This window comes from Hordeum vulgare, chromosome 4H (assembly GCF_904849725.1).
Source record: "Hordeum vulgare subsp. vulgare chromosome 4H, MorexV3_pseudomolecules_assembly, whole genome shotgun sequence".
Lineage (NCBI taxonomy): Eukaryota > Viridiplantae > Streptophyta > Magnoliopsida > Poales > Poaceae > Hordeum > Hordeum vulgare.
Genome location: NC_058521.1, coordinates 129,744,881 through 129,765,020, shown reverse-complemented (window position 1 = coordinate 129,765,020; position 20,140 = coordinate 129,744,881).

The following is a 20,140-nucleotide window of genomic DNA, read 5'->3' as shown; positions in this document are numbered from 1 at the left end:
AGACTAGTCATAAAGGTTTTGCTTGGCTCAAACACCAAAAGAAACACAAAAGACACAATCATAACAGAATTATGATGGTGTGGACGCAACAAAACAGAAAGCAAAAAGCAAATATAAATTCATTGGGTTGCCTCCCAACAAGCGCTATTGTTTAACGCCTTTAGCTAGGCATTGATAATTCAATGATGCTCACACAAAAGACAAGAATTGAAGCACAACAAGAGCATCATAAAGCATGTTAAAATCACATATAAGTCTAACATACTTCCTATGCATAGGCATTTTATAGGAAAACAAATTGTCAAGACAAGCAATAACGACCATATGCAAGGAAGAAGAAAGAGACAATAGCAATGTCAACATAACGAGAGGTGATTTGTGAACATGAAAGTTTCTACCACAATATTTTCCTCTATCATAGCAATTACATCTGGGATCATAATCAAATTCAACAATATAGCTATCACAAAGGATATTCTTTTCATGATCCACATGCATGCAAAGTTGACGCTCTTAAAAAATAGTGGGATTATCATCAACTAAAGTCATGAGTTCTCCAAACCCACTTTCAATATTATTGCAAACATCATAATCATCATGAGGGTTAAAAAAAATTCAAGATCATAAGAAATATCATCACCCCAATCATGATTATTGCAACAAGTAGTGGACATAGGAAAACTAGCATCCCCAAGCTTAGGGTTTTGAATATTTTTAGCATGATTGACACTAATAGGATTTATAGTGAAACCATTGCAATCATGCTTTTCATTCAAGGAGCCCTCGTGAATCACTTCATAAATTTCTTCATCACGATTTTCAGATTCACGCATCTCAAGCAAAACTCCATAAAGATAGTCAAGTGCACTCAACTCACTAGCAATTGGATCAACAAAATTGGACCTCTTAAAGAGATTAGCAAGTGGATGAGGATCCATATCAATAGATTTTCAGCAAGCGAAGATGCAAGCATATTGAAGGTGCATGGCAACACAAGCAAACAGAAAGCAAGAGAAAGAAAGGGCGAACGAAGAAGGCAAACTAAAAAGGCAAATATTTTTGTAAATTTTTGTTTTTCAGAAGTGGGGGAGAGGAAAACAAGAGGCAAAAAAGTAAATGCAAGAGATGAGTTTGTGACACTTACTTGGATGAGTTCTTGACTTGATCCTCCCCGGCAACGGTGCCAGAAATTCTTCTGCTGCGGCAACAAACAACAGTGATAGAGATTGACACGTTGATGGAGGTTGGGCTTGCGTTGGTTTTTCCCTTGAAGAGGAAAGGGTGGTGAAGCAGAGGAGCAGTAAGTATTTCCCTCAGTTTGAGAACCAAGGTATCAATCCACTAGGAGAATCTCGTCAAGTCCAGAGTACCTGTGCAAACACAAACGAGCTTGCACCCAACGCTATAAAGGGGTTGTCAATCCCTTCAAGATTGATTGCAAAGTGAGATCTGAAGGCGGAAAGTGCAACGAAGTAAAAGAGTAAGGCTGAAAATATAGTGTGGAGTAGACCCGGGGGCCATAGTGTTCACTAGAGGCTTCTCTCAAAATAGCAAATATTACAGTGGGTGAACAAATTACTTTCAAGAAATTGATAGAACCGCGGAAATTCATGACGATATCTAAGGCAATGATCATGCATATAGGCATCACGTCCGAGACAAGTAGACCGACTTTCTGCATCTACTACTATTATTCCACACATCGACCGCTATCCAGCATGCATCTAGTGTATTGAGTTCATGATGAAGAGAGTAACGCCTTAAGCAAGATGACATGATGTAGAGGGATAAACTCAAACCAATGATGAAAACCCCATCTTTTTACCCTTGATGGCAACAACACGATGCGTGCCTCGCTACCCCTTCTGTCACTGGGTGAGGTCAGCGCACGGTATGAACCCAAAACCAAGCACTTCTCCCATTGCAAGAATCATAGATCTAGTTGGCCAAACAAAACCCACAACTCGAATAGAATTACAAGGATATGAAATCATGCATAAGAGAGCTCAGAACAAACTCAAATAAGATACATAGATAATCTGATCATAAATCCACAATTCAACGGATCTCAGCAAACACACCGCAAAAGAAGATTACATCGGATAGATCTCCATGAAGATCATGGAGAACTTTGTATTGAAGATCCAAGAGAGAGAAGAAGCCATCTAGATACTCGTTATGGACCCGTAGGTCTATGGTGAACTACTCACGCATCATCGGAGAGGTATTGGTGTTGATGAACAAGCCCTCCGTATCCGAATCCCTCCTCCGGCAGGGCACTAGAACGTGCCCCGGATGGGATCTTGCAGAGACAGAAGCTTGCGGCGGCGGAAAAGTACTTTCGATGATCTCCTGATTTTTTCTGGAATTTATGGGAAATATAGGTGAAATACCTAGGGCAGGGGAGGCCCAGGGATCCCACAAACCTGGGAGGCACGGGCCCCCTGGTCGCAGCTAGGGGGCTTGTGGGGTCCCTATAGACCCCCTGCCTTGGTTCTCAAGCTTCGTGATCTTCTTTTGTTTCGGAAAAAATCTTTTTGGAAGTTTCGTTCCATTTGGACTCCGTTTAAAATCCTCCTCTGAAAAGGGTAAACAAACATGGAAAAAAAATAGGAACTGGCACTCGGCACTGAGTTAAGAAGTTAGTCCCAAAAAAGATATAAAAGGCATACAAAACATCCAAAGTTTGACAAGATAATAGCATGGAACCATAAAAAATATAGATACGTCGGAGACGTATCAGCATGCTCATCTTGTTTATGGCGTTGACCTTCATCGGGTTAGCCTACCCCCGGTGCGACACCAGGAAACCGAGCAGTTTGCCTGATGGGACCCCGGAGACGCACTTCTTGGGGTTGAGCTTCAGGTTCACCTTTCTTAGGCTGGCGAAGGTCTCTTCCAGGTTCTCCACTAGGGTTTTTGCCTGCCTTGACTTGACCATGATGTTGTCCACGTAGGCATGTGTGTTCCTCCTGAGCTGTGGTCTCAGAGTGATATGCATTAACCGCTAGAAGGTTGCCCTGGCGTTCCGTAGCCCGAAGGGCATGCACTCGTAGTAGTACACCCCACACGAAGAGAGGAAGGTTGTCTTCTCAACGTCCTCCACCGTCATCTTGATCTGGTGGTAACTCCAGAATGCATCCAGGAAACATAGGAGGTTGCACTCCTCGGTGGAGTCCACGATCCGGACAATGCGTGGTAGCGGGAATGGGTCCTGAGGGCAAGCCTTGTTGAGGCTCATGAAGTCGACGTACATGTCCTCCTTCCCGCACTTCTTCAGGATGACCACCGGGTCGGCCACCTACTTAGGGTAGTGCACCTCCCGAATAACCCCTGCTTCCTTTAGTTTGCGCACCTCCTGAGAGATGAACACCTGCTTCTCCGGGGCTTGCCTTCTTGCTTTCTGCTTCACCGGGCGCGCGTTTGGGCACACCATGAGGTGGTGCTCAATGACGTCCCTTGGGACCCCCACCAGGTCAGAGGCGATCCAAGAAAACGCGTCCTTATTTGCCGTGAGGCAACCCACCAATGCCTTCTCTTGGTCTCGGCGGAGGTTTGCACCGATGGTGAAGGTGGGAGCCAACCTTCCTTCGTCCATCGGTACTTGCTTTGTTTCCGCCCGGTCCTAGGACAACAACTGATTCTTCTTCACGGGTATGACGTCGGGGGCGTCCCCGGCGTCTTCCGCGATGCGCGCCGCGCCGTTGAGGTTGGCACGCGCCTTGGCCGCGGCCTTGTGGGAGAGATCGAGTGCTCAAGATGCGTCCTTGACGTCTCCCATGACGGTGAGCACGCCGCCGCTCCCAGGCATCTTGACGACGTTGTATCTTGGGTGTGTTGCTGCCATGAACAGCGCGAGGGCGGGGTAGTCGAGTATTGCGTTGTACGGAAGGTGGATGTGGGTGACGTACAAGTCGACCTGCTTGATACGGAAGTTGGAGCAGGTGGCGAAGGTGACCGGGAGGTGAATCCGTCCCACAGGAGTGACAGATCCTGCCACCACCCCGGAGAAGGGCTTTGAGGGCCCAAGCTGCTCTTGAGGTAACTGCAGTGTGTCGTAGGCCTCTACTGAGATAAAGTTGAGGCCCGCGCCGCCGTTGATGAGTGTCTTGGAGACGGCCACCCTGAATATGGTCGGCGAGCATAACATGGAAAGTGTCCCGGCGGCCGTCATGGCCTTGGGGTGATCCTCGGGGCCGAAGATGATGTTGACCTCTGGCCCCACGTGGTCTTCTTCGGGCTCAAGCCTTGGGTGAGTTGCCCCCTCGCACTGTAGGAAACGCTTCACGTGATGGCCGGAAGGTGGCCCCTGCGATCCGCCGAGGATGCAGACGACTACAGGGGCGACCCCGTTCGTTCGGACACCGTCCACCACCGGCGACCAACGGCTGTTGGTGGTCGCGCTCGCCATGGAGTCGCCGAGTTGAGGCCTGGCTCTTGTTGTTGGCGTGGAGGCTCTGACACACGCACCCTACCTGGCGCGCCAAATGTCGGATTTCGGGATCCGCAAAACCCTAAGGATCCGAACACAAGAGCATGCGTAAAGGCCACTTGACAGCCTTGGTTCGCCTGGCTTGCTACTTGCTGAGGATGGCAGCGAACTCACTCAATGGTGAGGAAGACACAGGACGCAACAGTTTACCTAGGTTCGGGCCGCTGAGAAGCGTAATACCCTACTCTTGCTTTGGTGGATTGCCTCTCGAGGAGGTTGGTGGGTGAACTAGTATAATATTCGAGGGCCTCCGGAGGCTGGGTGTCCTCTTTGTGGTGCCAGTGGGCAAAATGAATGGGTCTCCCTCTACGAAGTAACCTATCCTCTATATATAGCGGCGGCCCAGGTCCTCTTCCCTTATCGCCTCGGCATGAAGGGATCCCACAATGGCCAATTTTAAAGGGGGACAGTGGAACGTGCTCCCCCTGTACAAAGGTGGTCTTCGCCTACAAAGTGGTTGTCAACGCAGCAGGGACGGGTCCTGGGATGACGTCTGTCCTGCCGGCGGGCGGTGGTGGCCTCGTTACACCAGAATGGAATCCTTTGGGAGATGCCTTGGGAACAGGTGTACGTCCTTCCCTCCCTTGCACGAAAAGGTAAAGTGCACCGTCCCGCAATATGCTGCTCGCTTGTCCTTTCCCCGCGTTACATTTTACCCGTGAGGCTGGGCCTTGCCTCGGAATCTCCGCCACTTCGGAGGGGCCCTGAGGAGGCCCCCTGCGGGTCTTGAAGCTGCTCCTCCTCGCGAGGCTTGGTCCCTCGCGAGGGCCTTGCATTGAGCGGTGTCGGGCCCGTTGCTTTTGGTCAATGAAGAGGGCCAGTCCTGGGCCGCAGGCAGGTAGGTCTGGGTACCCCCATTCCCAGAACGCTGACACCTACCACATCTTAAATGTCAGCCTCTCAACATTGGCTTGAAAACCATCAACATGTTCACAACCTAGCAAAGCACTGATTGGCTATGTTACCGCTTGCTTACCCATGTGTTAGCGTTGCTAGTTGCAGGTGCAGTTGCTTCCATGTGATAACATGGGTTCCTTGTTATATTACCATATTAAATGCTATTTAATTTAATGCACCTATATACTTGGTAAAAGGTGGAAGCTCGGCTTTCTAGCTTGGTGTTTTGTTTCACCTTTGTCGCCTTAGTTTCGGCTACCGGTGTTATATTCCATAATTGAATGCTCCTAACACGATCGGGGTTGTTATGGGGACCCCCTTGATAATTTGTCTTAGATTAAAACTGGTCTGCCAAGGCCGAACTTTGGTACTAGATTTGCCTAATAACCTAATAAAATTGCAAAGGTACTTCCCGGACCCCGTGGATAAATAATCAACCCCCGGGCCAGTGCTCCTTATGAGTGTTGGTCCAAACTGAGCGATGTACGGCGCCCCCTGGTCACCGAGGGTTTAGCCAACCCGACGTCTAGCTCATCCGATCGTGCCCTGAGAATGAGATACGCAGCTCCTATCGGGACTGTCGGCACGCTGGGCGGCCTTGCTGGATTAGTTTTACCTTTTACGAAATATCTTGTGCATCGGGATTCCGATGACACTTCGGGTAATCTCAGAGTTGAGGTTTTCCAGTAAGGAGTCCGACGAGATTGCGAGTTTCGTGATCGAGGATTTCTATGCGGCTTGTGGTAATTTGTGATGGACTAGTTGGAGCATCCCTGTAGGGTTAAATCTTTCTGGAAGCCTTGCCCGCGGTTATGTGGCAACGTGGAAACTTTGTTTAACATCCGGTTCTAGATAACTTGAAGTAAACTTAATTAAAAACTTGCCAATTGAGTGTGTAACCATGACTGCCTCTTTCGTCAGCTCCTTCTCCGACCAAGGACACGGTGGGGTCATGTCTGACGTAAGTAGTTGTTCAGGATCATTCAGTTGATCAACAGTAGCTCACGTCCGATATGCGTAGATCACCTCCTCGTTCTTTCTTGTACTCGTAAGTTAGCCATCTGAAATAAATGCTTAGTCGCTTGCTACAGCCTCACCACTTAACCATACCTCACCCATTAAGCTTTGCTAGTCTTGATACCTTTGGAAATGAGATTGTTGATTCCCCTATGGCTCACAGATTACTACAACACTAGTTGCCAGTATAGGTAAAGAGTTACTTTGACATGAGCTTGCTGATTGTGCTATTTGGAGTTTCTTCTTCTTCTTCATCGATCTAGGATGGGGCTTCCAGGCTGGCAGCCTGGGATAGCAAGGATGGACGTCGTTCTTTTATCGTTTGTTTTCGTCCGTAGATGGACCGTGCTCTTCTTCGTGATGATTGTATGTATTGTACTGATGTGACTCTGATGTAGCTTGTGGCGAGTGTAAGCCAACTCCGTATACTCATCTTTTCAGTACATGTACTTGTAATGATATCCATTCTTGCGAAACGACGAGATGTGTTTCTATCCCTATCGAGGCCCTCACGCCAGAATAAGGATATGACCGCATCTTGGGCGTTACACAACGGCTGGCAGAAGGAGTGGTTCTACACCACCGAGCCACGAGAAGCAAACTAGGCAGCGCCCGCCGCCTTCAGATCTAGACCCCCCATGAGGTTAACCTCGTGGGTTAAAAAAGGCCTAGACTCGGGATCGGCTCCGGATGTGAAACACTGCATAGGCAAATCAGGCAGATGGTGCGAAAAACATCAAGCTGGCCGACGTGGTTCATGTTGTGCTCCATCGCTGCATCCTTCCCTGCCAGCTTCGGGATACCCTGATGTCGCCCTACGAGCCCGGCGCCCCCTGGGTGGTGCAGGAGTTCTACCGCACCACCCATGATAATTTTTGGCGGATGCTACTCAAGCCTCGGTAGGATTGGCTTGCCGAGGAGGAAGACGTTGGCTTGGATGCCAAAACCCCCCCCTTTGGAGGTATGTCCGAGCTCATATACTTAATTAAAGCTCTAATTTTTATCGAGGCTCGTACAATTTCTCCTACCGTTCCTGCAGGATTGGCTGGCCAAAGCCGAAAACGTAGATGGCCCAACTACCTTGCCCAAGGAACCCCAGTCGACATTGCTAACCGCAATGCTGGTAGTGGCGCCGTACACGGTGCCAGAGAAGGAGACCCGTGGGGCTCTCTGTTTGAGGGGTCCTCTAGATACCAAGTCCGGGGACACCCATGCCTCCTCCCCCCATGAGGGGGAGGATGTGGAAGATGAGGACGAGATAGATTCTTCCCAAACGAGAAAGAGGGCGGCGCCAGAGGGAGACGAGGAGGGAGTACCTCCTCTTACCCCGAAGAGACCTTGCAAGAGCAAGGTCGCCCTGCTCGATGATGGCCCGGATTCTGATGAGGAGCTCGAAGCCTTTGAGAGGGTTCCCCGATGAACCTATAGGGTCAAGCCCCCGGCCCAAAGGAATGGAATCAGATCATGTATTTAGCGGAATTACACTGGGTCTTTGTTAGTAATAAGAAACGAATTGTTCTTGTTGTAGCCATGTATGAGACCTCCCAACGGGCCAGGTTTCAGAGGGGGGTTCGCTGCCAGCTGAGCTGGCGGAGAGCGGGAATGCGTCCCGCACTACCCTTCCCCAGCCCTTGGAATAAGTGGTCGAGGTGCTATCCCACCAAGCCCCGTCGGCCAGAGACGAGGTGGTGATGACTGAGGTGGGTTCACTGCATGATAAGGACCAAGAGGTCCCGGCCGAAGTTGATACACCGGACACCAAAGACCGGAAGGTCCCAGCCGAGGTCCATGCCTCAGCCACCGGGACCCAGGATGTTGGTTCCTTCACCATAAGCGGAGAGGGGGACGAATTACGTCTGAGCTTCGTCTAGAGACAACTCCAGGGAGCTCTCTTCTTCCGCAGTCTTTGGTGCTGCCTCCGGTGCCGCCGTGAAAGAGCAGGTTGTGGCTGGGTGGCCGGCAATGATGGAGGATGCCTTGGCCGGCTCATCCATCGCCGGTGAACATCGCACCCTTATGGGTGCGGTTCTACAGAGCATTTAGTCTATTAACAGTGGACTGAACAAAGCCTTTAGTGGCTTGCTAGCAGGCTTTAAGGTAAGCCATGTAATGTTTTAAGTTTATTTATAAGGTTTTCCATGACTTTATGGGTATGACAACCCCTGAGCCATGGGTGAGTTTGAAAAGCTTACCCGTGGCTCAAAATAACTCCTAGGCGTAAAGAGAAATAATCCTAAGGCTCTTGAATTGTAACGGCTCGCTAGAATAATTCCACCGAGTGTCTCCCGTTTCGATAACTTGCAGTCCTTTTAATCGATAATTTAGTCTCTCAGACCTCATCCTCGGCTGCTGATGACAAGGCTCTTGGGATTGCTGAGCTCAACCAGAAACTCAAAGTTTTCGATGAAGAGCTCGGCCATGTAAATATCGGCTCAACGAAAGGCAGGATAAGTTTTAATGTGTGTTGTAACATTCTTATTGTCCTTATTAGCGAAGGACCGTCCTGGATTTAGTGTCTGGTCACATGATTTCGATTTGGTCAGCAACCCAGGATCAAGAATTCTAAAAGCTCAAGGCCGAATTAGAGAAGGCCAAGCAAGAGACCGTTGCACACAAGGTGGCGCCCGAACTGGCAGTTGCAGAGCTAAACGCCCTCAAGGTCGATAGCAGCAAGCATGAGGCCATAGTGGTGGAGATTTAATAGGAGTTGCAAGAGGAGAGCTCTAGGTGTGAGACCTTGGAGCAGAAATCCCAGGAACAGATGACCGAGCTTTCCAAGCTGTCCGCTGAGCTCAAATCAGAGTGGGTGGACCGGAGGTTCTTTGAAGAAGAGGTGCGACAAGCCAAGCTGATGGCAAATGATAAGCTATACTTAGTACAATGTGCCTTTGGTTGAAACATGTTTGCCTTTCTTACGCAGATATGGCGTTCCAAGGGCGCCTTCACATACCTCTCGCAAAGTGTGGTAGAAGAGGCCAAGCACTACGTGACCCATGATGGGGATGTCGAGTGAAGGCTTTTCTGGGCACAATTCCAAACTCCTAAGGCTAACCCCAGTCCGAGATATGAAATGAAACTGCTCATGGAGCTGCATAGGATGGAAGAGGTGGCCATGAAGGATATTTTTGTCCGGCTGTGGCCTACCGAGCCTGTATCTAGCAGCTACTTCGGCTTGGTGCAGAAGTTGGTCAATTCCAAGCCCGAGATCGTGGTCCTGAAGCGCTCCGTCTGCATAGAAGGAGCTCGGATGGCCTTTGCGAGGACCATGAAGCACTGGCCGGGGGTAAAGCCCCTTACGATGGCAACTGCCCCTTAGCCTACCGGAAAGGAGCACAGAAGTCCCGAGTTGTGTTTTCCTTCCGCAATAGGGGGTGCTCGGGTTATATAAGCTCAGTGCTCAAAAGATGTAATCTTTGAGTGAACGTATTGTCATGTGCCTCTGAACAATTTATTTTTATAATGCTAGTCTTGAGTGAGATGCACTTTGTATTATTTTGACTCCTGACTTTAGCCATTCAGTCTGAAAGTTACCAGTCGTCGGCTTCAGCCCCCATGTAGAGACTACTTGGGGGTGTTTCAACGTCCGCACTATTACCCTTAGCCAATGTATCGATGCCTGAAGGTGGCAGTGTGTGATGGAAAGGAGACAATCGGACTATGCGGCTTCATTGCTTTCACTTAGCCTTAGGTGTTTTAATTCGGGGGCTGGTCGTAGGCCCCGGCTTCTTGTGGTAATCAGATAAATCGAAATTTCAAATAGCTACCACATGGTCCACGAAGGTGCGAACCCCCTGTATAACACGGAATAACCTCCATCAGTTTTTGTATTTAAGCTCGGGTTGCAGACCAGTTCTCGCCTATTATGATGGTCAGTTTTCGGCTTTCTCCACTGAGGTATTTTTGGCCAGACTAGCTGGTAATATAATTGCAGTGGTTCTCCTTTTACCCCTTTAGTCGAACTAGCAGAATGTAAGGGGGTAAGCACAGAAGCGGGGCAACCCAACTATAGACCCAAGACATAATTCGGAACCGATGCATATAAATCAAAATCCGAGAAATTGGACGCTTAAAAAGTAGTGGCGGGGTAGTGCTCGGTGTGGTATTATCATACAAGCCCCCGATCTATTGGCCAATCGCACTTAGCATGTGTAAAATAAATTTGACCTCTCAGCACCGATGAGTATGACACATGTGCATACAAAGATATTGTAAAAGTCTATACATAATGTGTGCGAGGAATTTTTACAACTCGTGGCACCAAGGCAACTATTACAGGTAACTATCGTTTCTTGAGCTACCTATTTTTAAAGCAACATTTTCCGTGTGGCCTTCCATGGGTGGCTTGACATGTGCTCTGTTTTTGGCTGCAATTTTTCTATTATTATTTTTATAGGTTGCTGTAATATCCTTTAGAGGAGGTTGCTGTCAGCAAGCGAACCTTGAATAGAGAGTCTTGAGAAGCTGCTAATGACGTGGATGAGCTTCACGCTTGGGGAATTCTTCATGATGTCCCGCTTTTGTCTGTAAAGATGTTTGGACCATATTTCGGTCAAGCCGAACACATGATCCTTAGTGGTTGGCTCCCACAGCTGCCCATGGTATTTTGAGAATGAAATTGTGTCTACATGGGACATACCTTGAAGGTGTTCGGACTGTGTCGTGGGAGGCGTATCCCTATTTACTATGATTCGAAGAAGTCACTCGCGGATCTCATCGAGCTCGGGCTCGCTTGCCTGCCTTCCGCACCTTGGTTACCGGCCTGTGGCTTGATGCTTTGATGTCATGTTGGCACTCACGTGCCAGGGCGGCTGTGTGTTCCTCGGTCCGGAGAGAGTTCTTTGTATTGTCGTTGATGGTGATAACTCCCTTGGGCCCGGGCATTTTGAGATTCATGTAGGCATAGTGAGGCACAATGTTGAAGCGGGCGAAAGCTGTGCAGCCGAGCAATGCAAGGTATCCGTTGTGAAAGGGGATGATATTGAAGATCAAGTCTTCGCTGCGGAAGTTGTCGGGTGAGCTGGTCACAACTTCTAGTCTTACCGTACCGGAGCAGCGGGCTCGACGCGTGTAATCACTCCTTTAAAGGTAGTGCTACTTGGTTTGATTCTTGATGGGTCTATGCCCATCTTTTTCACCGTATCTGAGTAAATCAGGTTAACGCTACTTCCTCCGTCCATAAGTACTCTAGTGAGGTGGTACCCATATATAATGGGATCTAGGACGAGGGCGGCTGACCCTCCATGACGGATACTGGTCGGATGATCCCTCTGGTCGAAGGTGATCGGCAAGCCAACCACGGATTATATTTCGAGGCTACGGGCTCTACGGCGTATACCTCCCGATGGGCTCGCTTCCTCTCCTTTTTCGGTATGTGAGTGACATAAATCTTGTTCATGGTTTTGACCTCAAGAGGGAACTGATTTTTGCCCCCAGTGTTGAGGCTGTGGAGCTCCTCGTTGTCTTCACTTCACGGGCCCCTGCTGTTGGGGAACGTTGCATGGGAAACAAAAATTATCCTACGCACATGAAAACCTATCATGGTGATGTTCATCTACGAGAGGGAGATTTGATCCACATACCCTTGTAGATCACTCAGCGGGAAGCATTAAGAAACGCGGTTGATGTAGTGGTACGGCTTCACGATCCTTCCCTCGAACTGTCGCACGATCCGTCCCACGAACCGTCTCGCGATCCGTCCCACGATCCGTCCCGATCTAGCGCCAAACGCACGGCACCTCCGCGTTCAGCACACGTACAGCTCGATGACGATCTCGGCCTTCTTGATCCAGAAAGAGAGATGGAGAAGTAGTTGAGTTTTCCGGCAGCGTGACGGCGCGCCAGTGTTGGTGATGATCTATTCCTCGAGGGCTCCGCTCGAGCTCCGCAGAAATCTAATCTAGAGGAAGAACTACGAGGTGTAGGTTTGAGTTGCACGTGGCAAAGTTGTGTCTGCAACAACCCTAAATATCTAGTATATATAGTAGGACCCAAGGGGTGGGACAAAGCCCTAGGGCGCCGGCCAAAGGAGGCCTTCCTTGGGTCGACCGAAGTGGGAGGGAGGAGTCCTTCTCCAATCCCACTTGGATTAGGACTCCTTCCATATTTTCCCACCTCTTTTGGATTTTCCACTTTTTCCTCATGGGCTTTCCTTGGATGACTTTTTCAGCCCATTATACCTTATTGCACATCCCATAAACCCATGTGGACCCCTTGGGGCGTGGTGGGCCCACCCAGTGGGCCCCCGGAACCCATTTGTCACTCCCGGTACATTGCCGGCAATGCCCGAAAACTTTCCGGAATCCAAACACCAACTTCCTATATAACAATCTTCGTTTCCGGACCATTCTGGAAACCCTCGTGACGTCCGTGATCTCATCCGGGACTCCGAACTACCTTCGGTCACCAACAGATATAACTCAACTATACTAAAACATCATCAAACCTTAAGTGTGCACACCCTGCGGGTTCGAGAACTATGTAGACATGACCCAAGACACTTCTCGGTCAATATCCAACAACGGGACTTGGATGCCCATATTGGATCCTACATGTTCTACGAAGATCTTATCGGTTGAACGTCTGTGCCAAGGATTCATATAATCCCGTATGTCATTCCCTTTGTCCTTCGGTATGTTACTTGACCGAGATTCATTCGTCGGTATCCGCATCCCTATTTCAATCTCGTTACCGGCAAGTCTCTTTACTCGTTTTGTAATACAAGATCCCATGACTTACACTTAGTCACATTACTTACAAGGCTTGTCTGTGATGTTGTATTACCGAGAGGGCCCCGAGATACCTCTCCGTCACATAGAGTGACAAATCCCATTCTTGATCCATGCTAACTCAACGGACACCTTCGGAGATACCTGTAGAGCACCTTTATAGTCACCAAGTTACGTTGTGACGTTTCATACACACAAGGTATTCCTCCGGTGTCAGTGAGTTACATGATCTCATGGTCATAGAATGAATACTTGACACACATAAAACAATAGCAATAAAATGATACGATCACATGCTACGTTTACAATTTGGGTCTTGTCCATCACATGATTCTCCTAATGATGTGATCCCGTTATCAAGTGACAACACTTGCCTATGGCCAGGAAACCTTGACCATCTTTGATCAATGAACTAGTCAACTAGAGGCTCACTAGGGACAGTGTGTTGTCTAATTATCCACACAAGTATTTGAGTTTCCAATCAATACAATTCTAGCATGGATAATAAATGATTATTGTGAACAAGGAAATATAATAATAACTAATTTATTATTGCCGCTAGGGCATATTTCCAACAGTATCCCACTTGCACTGGAGTCAATAATCTAGTTCACTTCACCATGTGATTTTAGCGAATCCAACACCCATACAGTTCTGGGGTTTGATCATGTCTTGCTCGTGAGAGAGGTTTGAGTCAACGGTTCTAAATCTTTCAGATCCGTCTGTGCTTTACAAATCTTTATGTCATCTTATAGATGCTGCTACTACGTGCTATTCGGAAATACTCCAAATATCTACTCTACTATACGAATCCGTTTTACTACTCAGAGTTATTTGGATTAGTGTCAAAGCTTGCATCATCGTAACCCTTTACGACGAACTCTTTAGTCACCTCCATAATCGAGAAAAATTTCCTCAGTCCACTAGTTACCAAGGATAACTTTGATCGCTGTTTTAGTGATTCAATCCTGGATCACTCCTTGTACCCCTTGACAGACTCAAGGCAAGGCACACATTAGGTGCGGCACACAACATGTCATACTTTAGAGTCTACACCTAAGACACAGGGGACGACCTTTGTCCTTTCTCTTTCTTTTGCCGTGGTCGGGCTTTTGAGTCTTACTCAAATTCACACCTTACAACACAACCAAGAACTCCTTCTTTGCTGATCTATTTTTAACTCCTTCAAAACTTGTCAAGGCATGCATTTTATTGAAAGTTCTATTTAGCATTTTGATCTATCTCCGTAGATCTTGATGATCAATGTTGAACTAGCTCTATCCAGGTCTTCCTTTGAAAAACTCCTTTCAAACAACCCTTCATGCTTTACAGAAATTCTACATTACTTCTGATCAACAATATGTCAACTACATATACTTATCAGAAATTCTATAGTGCTCCCACTCACTTCTTTGGAAATACAAGTTTCTCATAAACCTTGTATAAACCCAAAAAGTTTGATCATCTCATCAAAGCGTATATTCCAACTCCGAGATGCTTGCACCAGTCCATTGAAGGATCGCTGGAGCTTGCATACTTGTTAGCATCCTTAGGATCGACAAAACCTTCTGGTTGTATCACATACAATCTTTCCTCAAGGAAACCGTCGATCAAATAATGTTTTGACATCCTATGTGCAATATTTCATCAATAATGCATCAACTACGAACATAATTCCAACATATTATAGCATCGCTACGAGTGATAAAGTATCATCAAAGTCAACTCTTTGAACTTTGTCGGAAACATCTTTGCGACAAGTCGAGCTTTTCTTAATGGTGACTTTTCACCATCATCGTCTGTCTTCCTTTTAAAGATCCATCTTTACTTAATAGTCCTGTGACCATCAAGTAGTTCTTCCAAAGTCTACACTTTGTTTTCATACATGGATCCTCTCTCGGATTTCATGGCCTCCAGCCATTTGTCGGAATCCGGGCCCACCATCGCTCCTCCATAGCTCGTAGGTTCATTGTTGTTCAACAACAAGACCTCCAAGATAGGGTTACCTTACCACTCTGTAGTAGTACGCGACCTTGTCGACCTACGAGGTTTGTAGTAACTTGATCCGAAGATCAATGATCACCATCATCAGTTTCCACTTCAATTGTTGTAGGCGCCACATGAACAACTTACTGCGCCCTACAACACACTAGTTGAAGTGACGGTTCACTAACCTCATCTAGTTCCACCACCCTCCCACTCAATTCTTTCGAGACAAACCTTTCCTCGAGAAAGGACCCGTTTCTAGAAACAAACTCTTTGCTTCCGAATCTGAGATAGGAGATGTCTCCAACTGTTCTGGATATCCTATGAAGATGCATTTAACCGCTTTGGGTTCGATCTTATGAGAGTGAAACTTTTTCACATAAGCGTCGCAGCCCCAAACTTTCAAGAAACGACAGCTCAAGTTTCTCCAAACCATAGTTCATAGTGTGTCATCTCAACGGAAATACACGGCGCCCTATTTAAAGTGAATGCGGTTGTCTCTAATGCATAACACATAAATGATAGTGGTAATTTGATAAGAGACATCATAGTATGCACCATATCAAATAGGGCACGGCTATGACGTTCAGACACACCATCACACTATGGTGTTCTAGGTGGCATGAATTGCGAAACAATTTCCACATTGTCTTAACTGTGTACCAAAACTCGCAACTCAGATATTCATCTCTATGATCATATCGTAGACAGTTTATCCTCTTGTCATGATGATCTTCACTCTGAAATAGCCTTGAACTTTTCAATATTTCAGACTTGTGATTCATCAAGTTAATACCCCTGTATCTACTCAAATCATCAGTGAACTAAGAACATAACGATATTCACTGCGTGCCTCAGCACTGATTGGACTGCACACATAAAAAATGTGTTGCATCCAACAAGTTACTTTCTTGTTCCATGTGGTATGATTTTGCATGTCTCAAGTGATTCAAAATCAAGTGAGTCCAAACGATCCATCTGCATGGAGATTCTTCATGCGTTTATACCAACAGGTATGGTTTGCATGTCTCAAACGTTTCAAAAATGAGTGAGTACAAAGATCCATCAGCATGGAGCTTCTTCATGCATTTTACACCAACATGACTCAAGTTGCAGTGCTACAAGTAAGTGGTACTATCATTATTACTTTGTATCTTTTGGCACCAATATTATGAACATGTGTAGCACTACGATCGAGAGTCGAAAAACCATTGAAGGTAATTATTCAAGCAAATAGAATAACCATTATTCTCTTTAAATTAATAATCGTATTGCAATAAACACGATCCAAACATGTTCATGCTCAACGCAAACACCAAATAACAATTATTTAGGTATAACACCAATCCCGATGGTAGAGGGACCGTGCGATGTTTTGATCAAATCAACCTTGGAAACCCTTCCAACACGTATCGTCACCTTGCCTTTAGCTAGTCTCCGTTTATTTCGTAGCTTTCATTTCGAGTTACTAATCACTTTGCAACCGAACCGGTATCCAATACCCTTGTGCTACTAGGAGTACTAGTAAAGTACACATCAATATCAAGTATATCAAATATACTTCTGTCGACTTTGCTAGCCTTCTTATCTACCAAGAATCTAGGGTAGCTCCGCCTCAGTGACCGTTCCCCTCATAACAGAAGCACTTAGTCTCGGGTTTGGGTTCAATCTTGGATTTCTTCATTAGAGCAGCAACTGGATTGTCGTTTCATGAAGCATCCCTTCTAGCCCCTGCCCTTCTTGAAACTAGTGGTTTACTAACCATCAATAATTGATGCTCCTTCTTGATTTCTACTTTCGTAGTGTCAAACATTGCGAATCGCTCAAGGATCATCATATCTATCCTTGATATGTTATAGTTCATCACGAAGCTCTAGCAGCTTAGTGGCAGTGACTTTGGAGAACCATCACTATCTCATCTGGAAGATTAACTCCCACTTAATTCAAGCGATTGTTGTACTCACACAATCTGAGAACATGCTCAACGATTGAGCTTTCCTCCTTTAGTTTGTAGACAAAGAATCTTGTCGGAGGTCTCATACCTCTCAACAAGGGCATGAGCATGAAATCTCAATTTCATCTCTTAGAACATCTCTTATGTTCCGTGACGTTTCAAAACGTCTTCAATGCCTTGCTTCTAAGCCATTAAGTATTACACACTAAACTATCACGTAATCATCAAAAACGTGTATGTCAGATGTTCGCAACATCCACAGATGATGCTCGAGGTGCAGTACCCCGAGTGGTGCATTAAGGACATAAGCCTTCTACGCAGCAATGAGGACAATCCTCAGTTTTAGGACTCAGTCCGCAAAGTTGCTACTATCATCTTCCAACTAAATATTCTCTACGAACATATAAAAACAGTAGAGATATAACGCAAGCTACATCATAATTCACAAAGACCTTTTGACTATGTTCATGATAATTAGAGTTTAACTAATCAAATTACTTAATAAACTCCCACTCAAAAAGTACATCCCTCTAGTCATTTGAGTGGTACATGATCCAAATCCACTAACTCAAGTCCGATCATCACGTGAGTTGAGTATAGCTTCAATGGTAAGCATCTCTATGCTAATCATATCAACTATACGATTCATGCTCGACCTTTCGGTCTCTTGTGTTCCGAGGCCATGTCTACACATGCTAGGCTCGTCAAGTTAAACCCGAGTGTTCCACGTGTGCAACTGTTTTGCACCCGTTGTATGTGACCGATGAGTCTATCACACCCGATCATCACGTGGTGTCTCGAAACGACGAACTATCGCAACGGTGTACAGTCGGGAGAACACGATTTCTTCTTGAAATTTTTGTGAGAGATCACCTTATAATGCTACCTTCGTTCTAAGAAAAATAAGGTGCATAAAAGGATTAACATCACATGCAATTCATAAGTGACATGATATGGCCATCATCTTGTGCTTCTTGATCTCCATCACCAAAGCACCGGCATGATCTTCTTGTCACCGGCGCCACACCATGATCTCCATCATCGTGCCGCCATAGAGGTTGTCATGATATCTATGCTATTACTACTAAAGCTACGACCTAGCAATATAGTGAACGCATCTGCAAACACAAACGTTAGTTTAAAGACAACCATATGGCTCCTGCGGGTTGCTGTAGCATCGACGTGCAAGTCGATATTAACTATTACAACATGATCATCTCATACATCCAATATATCACATCACGTCATTGGCCATATCATATCACAAGCATACCCTGCAAAAACAAGTTAGACGTCCTCTAATTTGTTGTTGCATGTTTTACGTGGCTGCTATGGTATCTAGTATGATCGCATCTTACTTACGCAAAAACCACAATGGAGATGTGCAAATTGCTATTTAACCTCTCTCCAAGGACTGCCTCGGTCAAAACAATTCAACTAAAGTTGAAGAAACAGGCACCCGCCAGTCATCTTTATGCAACGAGTTGCATGTTAGTCGATGAAACCAGTCTCTCGTAAGCGTACGAGTAATGTCAGTCTGGGCTGCTTCAATCCAACAATACTGCCGAATCGAGAAAAGACTAAGGAGGGCAGCAAATCGAACATCAACGCCCACAAAACCTTTTGTGTTCTACTCGAGATAACATCTACGCATGAACCTAGCTCATGATGCCACTGTTGGGGAACGTTGCATGGGAAACAAAAAAATTCCTACGCACACGAAAACCTATCATGGTGATGTTCATCTACGAGAGGGAGATTTGATCCACATACCCTTGTAGATCACTCAGCACGAAGCGTTCAGAAATGCGGTTGATGTAGTGGTACGTCTTCATGATCCGTCCCTCGAACCGTCCCACGATCCATCCCACGAACCGTCTCACGATCTGTCCCACGATCCGTCCCGATCTAGCACCGAATGGACGGCACCTCCGCATTCAGCACACATACAGCTCGATGACGATCTCGGTATTCTTGATACAGCAAGAGAGGCGGAGAAGTAGATGAGTTCTCTGGCAGCGTGACGGCGCGCCGTTGTTGGTGATGATCTATTCCTGGAGGGCTCCGCCCGAGCTCCGCAGAAATATAATCTAGAGGAAGAACTACGAGGTGTAGGTTTGAGTTGCACGTGGCAAAGTTGTGTCTCAAGCAGCCCTAAACCTCTAGTATATATAGGAGGACCCAAGGGGTGGGGCAAACCCCTAGGGCACCAGCCAAAGGAGGCCTTCCTTGGGTCGGCCCAAGTGGGAGGGAGGAGTCCTTCTCCAATCCCACTTGGATTAGGACTCCTTCCTTATTTTCCCACCTCTTTTGGATTTTCCACTTTTTCCTCATGGGATTTCCTTGGTTGACTTTGTTAGCCCATTATACCTTATTGCACATCCAATAAACCCATGTGAACCCCTTGGGGCGTGGTGGGCCCACTGGTTGGGCCCCCGGAACCCATTTTTCACTCTCGGTACACTGCCGACAATGCCCGAAAACTTTCCGGAATCCAAACACCAACTTCCTATATATCAATATTCATTTCCGGACCATTATGGAAACCCTCGTGACGTCCGTGATCTCATCCGGGACTCCGAACTACCTTAGGTCACCAACACATATAATTCAACTATACTAAAACATCATCGAACCTTAAGTGTGCAGACCCTGCAGGTTCGAGAACTATCTAGACATGACCCAAGACACTTCTCGGTCAATATCCAATAGCAGGACCTGCATGCCATATTGGATCCTACATATTCGACGAAGATCTTATCGGTTGAACCTCTGTGCCGAGGATTCATATAATCCCGTATGTCATTCCCTTTGTCCTTCGGTATGTTACTTGCCCGAGATTCGATCGTCGGTATCCGCATACCTATTTGAATCTCGTTACCGGCAAGTCTCTTTACTCGTTCCATAATACAAGATCTCATGACTTACACTTAGTCACATTGCTTGCAAGGCTTGTTTGTGATGTTGTATTACCGAGTGGGCCCCGAGATACCTCTCCGTCACACGGAGTGACAAATCCTAGTCTTGATCCATGCTAACTCAACGGACACCTTCGGAGATACCTGTAGA